Below are 11,810 nucleotides of genomic sequence, written 5' to 3'. Positions count from 1 at the left end.
GGCCTGAAATACGCCACCAGAAATCCTTCAAGATGCCGACATGGACAAGTGAAAGGGGTTGAAGGGGGGATAAGAGAGTCTCAGTGGAAACAACACGGCATCTGATTTCCACGCCACAAAACCTCCTTGATGTCATTAAGTTGTACCGGTCCCAGGTGACCAGTAGACTTTAGTTACACAGCGTGTAACTGTCAAGGAAGCTTCAGCACAAACACGTAAAGGATCCTTTTCCTCAAAGTACCAGAGACGGACGAAAGATGCACTGCATCCTTGAGATTTGGAGAGTTTTCAGAGATGATGTGAAGTGTTTCGTCTAAGACAGCATAACAGACCCGCTGCCTCCACCAATCTTATGTTAGAGATTGTACAACAGTGTTGAAAGAGTCAGTTCAATTTTGGCCACAATCAATCAATCTTTTTTTTTTTTTAAATGAGTTTTTTCCGATTCAGAGTCTCAATAAAATGCGGATATCATTTCAGACGTGTGTTTTTCAGGTATCACTGAAGTTGATATCTTAGGTCAGAGCTGCAACGAGTGAAAAGGAGACATCCAGAAAGCTAAATACACGTGAAAACCCTGTCAGGTCGTCAGACACTGAACACAATTCAACGGGAAGTGAAAAGGTCACGTCGCAGTTTGCACAAACAAGTGTTTGGTTCCTGTTATAGAAGGAAAGCCTGTAATCCATGCCTGTATAGAATAATGCTTCTTCTCGCTTTGTCATTTGAAACTGAGAACATTAATGACACGCCACAAACTAAATAAACTGATAAACTTTAAATAACTTCTCGCTTAAAGAACGTAATGTGCGTTTCCCACCTTTTGCCAAGTATCAGTTGATCCAGTCAGTCACAGTCACAGGGTGGATGGAGGTGGAGGAGTGGAGTAAGAAGTGTCTGTAGTGAGAACTCTCACTATAGTATATTTCTCTCCTTTTCAAATGTGAGAATTTCTTTCTACTTTCCTTCACAGTGCATGATCGATAACAACGTTCCACCTTTATAACTGAGCAGCACATCATCGATCAGAAAACATAATCTGATGCCAAGATCGTGTACTTTGCTGCATTTTACATAATCGTCTGAAATGTTTAAAATTTATCGATGAATCCAGTTATATACGGCATGACAAAGAAGTGATTAATTATCATTGAATAGTTGTGCTTTCCAGGGGGCATGTTGATAAGAAATACAGTCCAGATTAACTTAAAGCAGAGGAGTGACATCATAAACTGTGTAGGTCAGTTATACACCCTCTCACAAAGTTTTTCCTGTCACGCCAAACTATTTGAGCTTCAAACTATGTGATTTGTGCTGACATTTTTCAGAACATGCCCCCAGAGGCTACTCACAAGGTCCCAGCAGGCCGCTGGGCACTATGTGGGCACGGCATCGGCCACGGCTTTAAGCCATCGGACAGCTGGAATAGATTTACTCTTGGAGTCTGATTCTGTGCCACACATGACAAATTTAAAACCTATAGCATGAAAATAATGACTAAAACTAAAAAGTTGCTTCAATTTCTGGCCACCTGTTCAAAGCGACGACGGCTGAAGTTCATTAAGTATTTAGATCCGTCCAGCAGAGATGAGGCTCCTCACGAACAAAGCCGATATAATCAAACCTGTAGTCGTAAAATTAAATTTAGAGCGCTACTCATTTATGCATGAGCTGGTGTCGCTATATTAACAATAGAGTCTGAGAGTAGTTTATTACGTTGACTTGTATTTGCATGCTCGTGTTATTGACTGCTCGGCAGTGGTTTTAATATTTTCCATAATACTATTAAATTACCTCATAGTGCTGGTGTACACACGCTCTTTTTAAAGTCCTCCCTCACTCTCCTTTGCATACAAAATGCGCATAAAGAGCTCATCAGTGAGATGATTAAATCTTTGTTCGGGTTATCATAAAATGCTCTTACTTCGACCTCCATAAAGTTGGAGCTGTTAAGAGAGGTGGAGAGGTTTCACGCTCCACTTGCAGAACTATATTTAGCATTTTTGTCATCTCTTGACAGAGTGAGAAGCAGGAGATGAGAGGCAGAAGAGAGAGGTGTCATATTTTAATTCGCTCTCTCAGTGGGAAATGAAATGATCCTCGCAGTCAGCTAAATGCAAATGCACCAAAACACATGGGCGCGTGCGTGTGCACAAACACTAATTGCACGCGCACGCCGGCACACAGAGCTCCACGACAAAACGCATCCCAGATCGAAAACTGAAGTGGTTACAAAAAATAAATAAATAATAAAACTCTGCTTCCTTCAGAAGTTTTGTGTGGGATGACACGGTGAAGATTTGTGTTTTGAAATTAGGAGCTTTTTTCCTCTCCCAGGTGACACCTGAGTGAACAGTGGAAATTAGAGGAGCTTTGAAGGGAGAATTTAATGAGGGGACCCAAAGCTGGGAGGTAAAGCAACAGTGTTACGTTTTGAAGAATCAGCTCACTGAGACTCAGAGCAACGTGATGCTAGATCGGTCGAGCTATTAAGAAACTACTTCCAGAATCAGATCATCTTCTGGAGGAAGTAAAAGAGAGAAAACTAGAGTCTGACTATCACATGTAAAAAATAAATAAATAAATAGTCCACGGTTCTATATCTAAATAAGTATTTCTAAAGGATTATACAGTATCAACAAGTTGCAGAGCAGGGACTTATCGGTGCATTGTTGTCATCAATTACTACAAGTAATTAAACCTCGTGTTGGATCGATGGACTGTCAACACATATTGTTGATTCATTTGTATGACGCCATTTATAGGCCTTAAACAATGAGTTATAGCAAGTATGCAATATAAAGGCAGGTTGTATAGTCAATTTTTAAATTTTCTAATACAACACGTGTCCAAAGTTTACTGGTCGGCTCTGGGTTTTTTTTTGTTTGTTTTTGTTTTCCTACTCAAAGTTCTTCTCTGTACACCAGGACCTGCAAAACTGCTCCTCATTAAAATTGAAGTGGAATAATTTTGTGAAGAGCCTCACTGATGATGATCACCTTGCACCCGTCCCTGCTGAGATGAATTCACAACTGCCAGTTTTACCCACCTAAACAGATTACATGTTGCTCTTTCAGAATAGAATTATTCCCTTCTCCAGACTTAACCGTTTTGTCCGCTCACCGTTGGCCACTCTTGCTATCTGTACTGAAAGTCACTGTGGCCATGTGTTAAACGTGATAAATGTCACTATTATCTGTGGCTTGATTCATTCAAAATTTCTACTTAAATTACAACCAAAGATATTTCAAACATGGACAAATAATTCACAATGATTTTATCCAGGGGTAAAAATAAACCTTAAAATCATTTAATACCAGCTCAAAAGTCTAAAGTATGCATCCAAAATCTTTGGATTTCTGCACATTGATCTGGATATGTAGAACTTATTTCTCGTTAAGTGGCTATGGGCTATCCACTTGTATTTCCAATATATTCTACACTGTTGTGTATATTCTTTAAATTCCCTTCATAAATCATTTAATCCCATTTCCATTTTACAGCAGATGAAAAGAATAGAATTATGCAAGAAAGGTTTGCAACAATATAAGCTGCAACATAAAGTAATTGCATAATCCTGAATCATTAAATGAAAAAGAAGCTAAAAGAAGAAGGGAAAGAGCTCATGCAGGAGAGGGTGGCAGTACCTGAGTGGCTCCTTCATACATCCACTCTTAAATAATGATATGAATATTTCGTTGAGGTGGCCTCCAACTTTGTGGCTGAAAATCAAGGCGACTCACTGCAATTTTAAAGCCCTGGGGCTTCAATTATTCAGGTATCATTCCTTTAACAATATTTTTCCATCACAGGGCAATTTAGCCAAGTAGTGAAATCGGGACTTTTCTGCCTCATCCGCCTCTGAAAGCACTCACCACGGCGTGTGAGGAGAGGAACACATCCACATCTAGGACAGAGACACCCACGAACCGCAGCAGGAGGGAACAAAAGGCAGCGAGGAGTGGGAGAAAAAAAAAAGGGGGGGGGGGGGGGGGGCACGTGGAAGATTTCATTTTGAAATACTCTAAACGGAATTCAGTCATCCATTTCTTTTTTCCATATGACTGAGAATACGAACGCTGTACCTGGCTCCTATCTGTGGTTGGGACAGTGATCATTTGTCCTAATTACCAAGGTTGTGATTTTGGATCCTTTCCGCTTGAATAGATGGGAACTGGGCTGGCGAACTTCGCCGAGGCTGATATTTGTGCAGCGTACGCCAAAAATAGGGAACTCGGTGAAATCCTACTGAGCTGCTGAGCTCCCAGCTGAAGGAATAAGAGGTGAGACACAAGTGAACACTTCATCTTACACAGTTCGCCCAAAGCAAGATCCCCGAGGTGCAGACGTGGGATGTGAGACACCATATGAACAACCTTGTGGCAAAAGCTTTGGAGCAGTTTTCCTTTTGACCGGGTACAAAGACAGTGTGCGAAAGAGTTTATCATCCATAAGACATGCAGGAACACACACCTTGCTTGTAGAAGTCACCATGTGAGGAATGGCATCCTCCAGTGTGTGGCAAAGCCCTCTGGGAAAGCAATAAACAAACAATGAAATAAATAAATAAATAAGATACATGACATCAGTTATAACGGTGATTTCAAGAGGTGCCCGGGGCCCCGGCAGTGATGTGGTCAGCACTGCAGCCACAGTAAATGAGCCCCTTTGTATGGACGTGGGGGCCGAAAGGCAGGCAGTGAATCTATCTTCATTCACATCATAAATCCACTCATTCATCACTTTCACGACTGCATTTATTCATGTCCTCGCACCTATTTTTACTCTCAGTGCTCAGGTACTCTAATGTGAAAGTGCCCACAATCATGCAGGATAACAGGGATTTCCATGGTGTATATTAAAGCATGCATGCAGCTCGAGTGATAATCTTCCTCTTACACAGCCTAATTGAAATCGTAAAAATTGAGGTTACACCTGAATACAGTCGATCCACAAGTAATGCGAACTACTATGCGTGCAAACGGTTTGGCATCTTAAATCAATACTTTTCTAAGCTCATGACCGAACTGAATCGGCTGGTAGAGGTCAATTTATCCGCTGTTACATCACTGATCATCCTTATTTTGAGTCAATTAAGCGGGCGAATTGATGCGCAAAGCCGCTGAGGAGCGCGCGCACGACCACCTCACCTTCCACTGAAGAAAACCTCTGCAACCTGTTAGAGAGACTCTTTCTTTATCTTTTCTTTCTCTTCTATATCTGCAGTCGGTGTGCTCCTGAACGCAGCTCCACTAAAGTCCAGTGTTTTTTTTTCTTTTTCTTCCTCCTCCAGCTCCGGTCATTAAAGGCGCCCGGAGCCCCGCTGCGCTCGCTCAACAACCGGAACCATCACGTCATTATCCGCCGCCGTCGGTTATCCCCTCGTACCCCCCTGACCACTCACAGCCAGCTTCCAGTGAGGGCCTGTGGGAAATCTCATGGCATCTTCCCGCCGCTGCGTGAAGCGCTGGAGACCGACGAGGCGAGGTGGCGGCGGTCCGGCTGCTGAGTGTCACCGCGCGGCATGGCTGCGTCCTCCGCTCGGGAGGGAGGGAGGGAGAGGGGGGGGGGGGGGGGGGGGAGTGATCGCTGGCACCCGGTCCCGGTGGGGCGGGGTGGGAAGAATGGCGAGTGGTGGAGGTGGGGTGTCAGTGTCAGCTGTGAAGCGCCTGATGTCACTCCAGGGGGAGGATGGTGGGTGGAGAGGGCGGAGGTGGGAGTGGGCCGAGGGTCTCCACCGTGCGTAACTGAACGATGATGCCAGATGTTTGAGCTGCGTGGGAGGAGCTCTCAGCCTCTTAATTGAAGAGAAACTAACTGTATTAGACGTTTCAAAATACAAAGGCTCAATCCTGATTTTATGAGCGGTGGGAAAATATGTTTTTCAACCTGTCTCAATAAATGTCATCGGGCTGAATAAATCCAGAAGCCCAGCCTGTCACAGTCAATCCACCAAATGTCATTCATACTCTGAGACCGGGTCGATATGTTTGACAGGAGAAGTGAAAACTCAATCCCAAGAGACGATATTGGAGGAGCAGAAACCGTTGAGAAACCTTTCAAAAAATAAGCCCATGAAATAAATGATCTTTTTGAGCAATTTTCTAGTGTTAAATTGGTGAAAAGTCATGATTGTGCACGTAGTGGCTCATACCCTCGCCTCATCGCTTCTATCCCTGGGTCAAGTCCATTGACCTTTCAGAATGGAGTTTGCGTGTTCTCTCTATATGTATATGTTCTTCAATTTCATCCCACAGCTCAAATACAAGCAGTCTAGGTTAATCGGTTACTTTGATTTTCATTGATGTGCCTGACATCCAGGACCTATCCTTCCTTCACCCGGGAAGCTTGGATTGGCTTCAGTACTTCTTCACCCCTTTGGTGAAAGCTATGGCATTCACACTTACTGAAGCTTCTTCAAACAACAAAACCATATCTTTCTCTTCTTCTTTTGTTCAAATTAACATTTCAGTCATGGTAATAAAGGCTACATAAATGTAACTTTATGCATGATATGTCACCCAATACAAAAAGAATATTTAGTTTAAATCCGTCACTTATTGATGCTAATACACCGACTGGACATTTAAAATGTATATTTGCACCAAGTTGTCTAAATATTGAAGACAGACTCTGTATTCAGTCTCCACTTTCATAGCATTTGGAGGGATTCTTGGTCCTCAATGCGAATCCTCTGGAACCTGCCCTGAAAATGAGGCATTTCATGGTCGAGGGACTTTCATTCTTGCTGATGGTTTTCCTCCTATCGTTAGATTAGATCTCCAACCCTCTGATTTCCACGTCAACACAGTGTGCTGTAAATGTTTGGAAGGCAAAAAAAAACTACGGCAGTGAGGATGCAAAATGGATGGTCGTCAACAATAAACAATAAATGGTTGATAATGGCTGTTTTGTCTGACATGCGTATCCGGCTTTGACTTTGACAGTGATCCAATCAACCACTGAATCTTTGGGAACCAGATCGAACCGGGTAAAAACTTTGCTCTTTGCTATTTTAGTCTGTTGCACCACACTTACGCCGGCGCTCCTGCGTGAGATGGAGCTGCTCCTCTCGCCAGTCAGATAATAAAATCCTCCCCCAGAAAAATCTTCTGCTGAAGAAAACTCTGTGCTGCAATACCAACGCAATAAAATTATCAATTATGTTCACAGTCGGAAATTACGATTAAACAAGTTATCACAAGGGGAGTTTTGCTTCGGATTCAGGATGGTAGTTTTCTTTCCTCCGAAGATTCACCGACATGTTTTGTAGAATTTGGGTTTGCTGCAGATGTGTGGTTGTCTGTCTCTCTGCATTAGCCGTGTGATGGACTGGTGACCTGTCCGGGGTGCACGCGGCCTCTCGGCCCATGTCAGGTGGGATTAGCTTCGACTTTGTGACCCTCGTCAGGTGTGGAAGACGGATGACTGATAAGTGAAGTGTCCTGACCTCTGAAGGGGACTATCCTTCATCCATCTTGTTTGCGGCTTCATCCAGCTCAGGGTTGCCGGGGTGCGGGTGAAGTCAGGAATCCCCCTCGACAGGCCACCAGTCCATCACACAGTGAAACACAGACACAAACAGACAAGCTCGTTTACATCTATACTCCAATTAAGAGTCACTAATTAGACTCAAATGTATGTTTTTAGGACTAGGGAAATCAAACACAGGAAGAACATACAAACTCCACACCTTAAAGCCCACAAACCAAACATAGACTCGAACAGGGCACATGCTGACGCAAGAGACAATAATTGTAACCACGGCATCTCTGTGTGGCTCAATCTGAGAGAAATGTGAACTGAAGCGTCAGAGGAAAACGGTTCAGATGAATGAATGCAGCTGTCCTTGGTGCTGAAGTTGACAAACAGACGCAGAGGAATACAAGGACAATACAAGGACAATAATCCTTTTACCTCTCATACCTGTAGAGAAAGGATTATTCCACAAATCTTTGTACACTGTCTTCCATTTAATGAAAGCAGCTGGAGTCACCAATCTCTAACTGCTCCTGCAAACAAGGTCCATCTTCACCATAATACCCGTATAATGAGCAGATTTCGCCTGGCTACACATGTTCAAGTATAATCTTGATCCAGAAAATGTCTCCTCTCTTTAGCACTTCCCTGCTTCTGTGTGTGTCTGCGGCTACGTTAAGCTAGCTTTATAGCAGGGGGCTGATGAAGGCAGGCCAGTGGGGCGCTCTGAGATTACTGCTCAAATTGAATAAAGGAGTCGACACATTACAGCGGCTTAGATGATACACCCCACTGCACTGATTAATTTAAGACAAGCATAATGTTATACACTGCACATAGACGTACACAAACAACACAATTAAACCTGGCCAGCCCCTCTTCTTAACACAATCTTCACACACACACACACGCACACACACACACACACACACACACGCATGCACGCACACACACACACACTCACACACTCACACACACACGGCCTCATGTCTTGAGTTCATTATTGCCTTGGCAGGGTTTCTCAGATGAAATTAGAATGACAACAGGAATGACACAGAGAGGAGCGGTGGAAAGTTTACATAGGGTGAAGTGGAGAGCATATGTGTGCGCACGGTGAATAAATCTAATCCAATCTTCTCTGATTCACGAGCAAGCTTGTCTGCACGCATTTGCGACACGCTTCCTCCCTGCGTATGTACTCAGTCTAAGGGATGGAGACAGAGAGCGAACGAGACAGAATGGCTTCTGACAGGAGAACACAGCGTGAGCGCAACTCTCTGGGACTAAGTCACAATGCCTTTCTTAGCAGGGCCACCAGTTACTGTTGACAGCGCAGGCGGAGCTCATTTACTGGCAATACTACTTGTGACACAGCTCCATACCCCAAAGGCTGAATTATGACTTTCTGATCAAGAGAAGCACAGAGACACTGCTGCTCTCTGTTGCACAGACAGACAATGAGGGGGAAAGCTAATTCTCATTTTCCTCAAAAGCACAAACAAGGGCAGAGACTTTATGGCTGAGCTGCTGCTTATTTCCTTTTTTTTTTTTTTAATGGAATCCCCTCCAGTTGTATAATTTGCTCCCCCCAAAAAAGTGGCAAATCTCATCATCTATTTACATAGCTTTTAGAGACAAAGTGATGATAAATAAAAACATTTTAAAATCAAGATATTGTAGTTCAATTTAGATCAGACCAGGGGTCTCCAAACTTTGAGTAACCCTCGCCTCTCCTATTAAAATCAATTGGAGCCACAAAAAACATTTAACCTTTAAAACTAAGACATCACAGCATTTAAAAGTATTTAAGTGTATTACAGTATGTAGCAAATCAGTAATATTGTTTTAATTATGAAATTAAAAAAAACTTCAAAAAGGAAGAGCTGAAATTGTGTTTCTTTTTGGCCATTTAAAGATTTTCCTTTGACTTTTTACTTCATTTCTTCACTCCACATGTCAAGCACACAGCTAATCTATCATCCTTACCAATGATATCAATTGTCATTTCTTCTCTTTGTTTAATTTATCCATGGCTTCGGTGAATAAATGTATTAGAAAGTCAACATTATTTACCCATCGTTAAAAGGGGATTGACAGGTGATTTTGGAGGGTGCAAAATGTATTTGTCAACACAGCCTTTATTTAAATGATAATTATATGATAAATAGTGAATGACAAGGCAGGAAGCCCACAAAATTTTAAATAACTATTTACATGTAATTTTTGTGGAAACCTGCCACCATAGAGAAGCAGGTTGTAGACACCTGTTGAGATTGCTTAACCTTGGTGTTGTCATGACAAACATGGAAAAATCACACTGGACATCGGGACAAAAACTTTGTTTACATTAACCTAAAATTCACCACGATGTAATCAAGCCTAAATGAATGCGATGTGGGTGTCAGTCGTGACAGACATGGGTAAGTAAATGGTTCATTCTCTGCGACCCTGGCAGAGCTGCGGTCCAGAATAGTAAAGTGACCGTCCCCTAAAGCAAGCTGAGTTTTATACTCACTAAGCCCAGCTGCTCCAAATCTATCGATTGGCCATCAGCGGCCGAGGAGACGCAGAGGTGAATTGGCAGCTCACACGCTTCCTCCTGCAGCCTCGGTCCTGCTGTCGTCAGTGTATGGTCAACGGTGTAATACTTCCTCACAGTCAGCCATTGGTCAGACGAGGCAGATCACATCGAATCCAAGTAGGATTTAGTGCAAAACCATACTTATGACAGTTGCAGACAATCCGAAAAGATTCACAAGATATTCGAAATCTACATTACCTAACCAGATGGCTTTCTGTTTCCCGGTAGATCCCGACATCTGTTAAGAGCAGCCCATATGAGAGAAAAAAACATGAGGAAGTCTGGCCTTCGCCCAAAAGTTACTAATTGGTGTGAAATGCAGCAGGGGGAGCACAGTGTGGTTTAACCTGGAGACGCGGCTCATCCTCCCACAGTTTCAAAATCCCTGCTATACAGGGTTTAAATGCTGCGGAGCTTCCCTGCAAATCTCAAAAATAAAGCTGCGGTGCCAGGAGAGATGCAGTTCTCGTATCATAATTGGAGACGTTTCTTAAGAACTGACCAGAGAACACGACAGGTGAGTTGCTCTGGCGATCCTCAGCTGGCACCTGAGGGTTTTGTTTTACACTCCTCAAACCAGACCATGATGCAACGTGTTGGGAAGGCGTCATCAGTTCCTTTGTAAAATGGTGTCAGCTTTAGTGGGAAGGCATTTGATCTTCACCACCTCCACAGAAAGTAGAGGAGGTGATTTACGTTCTTTTTTTCTCTCTCTCTCTCCCTCTTGTGAAAGCAGCAGTGTTGATGTACCAGTTACGATCATTTTCTGTGTTCACTGGCAGGAACCTGGTAGCTTATACTTCTGTCAACAGCACCTCCGTCAATACTCAGCCAAGGATGCACACGTTGCAAATTTTTACAATCACTGCACAAGATTTAATGCATTTTTAGGATTAATTCATTTGTTGAAACTTTATCCACACATTGCTTAACATGCAAATGAGCAAAGGCATAAGAAATAGGCCCACGAATCTCCCAGAAATTGTGAGATATTTTGAAAGTCTTCACTTTTTTCCAGAATGTCCAGTCTATTGACTCATAAACCCATACAATATCAGCAAGTAACTATTCATTTGCAAGGCTTTCTGTCAGCGATATCTTTGCAAGAAGTCTGAAAGTGACTTTCCCCAAAACAAAGAAGGTAATATGAACCCTCCACTGCAAGCTCAGCATAAACTATGAAATCATTTATTGCCTGTGACAGGGAAAGTGCTGTGCTGCACCGTGTGGCGACAAAGAGAATATAGCCACAGTAAATCTTCTTATGCAACTAAAAGCACAAACCGATTAATATCTCCCATAAACCTACTGTTGTATACACAACTGCAGCAGTAAAGGAGAGAAAAAAAACAACAAAAAACCCCCTGAAGGAAATGTCACAAGGAAAGAGAAAGTAATCGAGCAGAAGTTGAACGTCTCTTCATCGTGCACCAACATTAAGTGAACAATCTCCAATCCTTCAAAAGCCAAAGATTCTTTTCAAGTGTTTTCATGAGCAGCAAAAAAAAAAAAAAAAAGTCAATCGCCTTTAGTAGTCTCTGAACTCAGCGTTTTGACAATATCTAGACCTTCAAAGTCCTGGAGGTCAAGTGAGTGCGCTGAGAAAACGGATTTTCAAGAGCTTCAATGTTAAGGTTGTTTTTTTTCTTTTTCTTCGTGGAGTAAACACCAAATACGAGAGCAGCAGCAGCAGCAGCAGTACAAGGAGATCTGAAAGCGGCTGTTCCTTTTCATGTTCATAATAGGCTTT

The sequence above is a fragment of the Blennius ocellaris genome (genome assembly GCF_963422515.1).
Source record: "Blennius ocellaris genome assembly, chromosome: 17".
In the NCBI taxonomy this organism is placed as follows: domain Eukaryota; kingdom Metazoa; phylum Chordata; class Actinopteri; order Blenniiformes; family Blenniidae; genus Blennius; species Blennius ocellaris.
Note: the sequence above shows the minus strand (reverse complement) of the source record.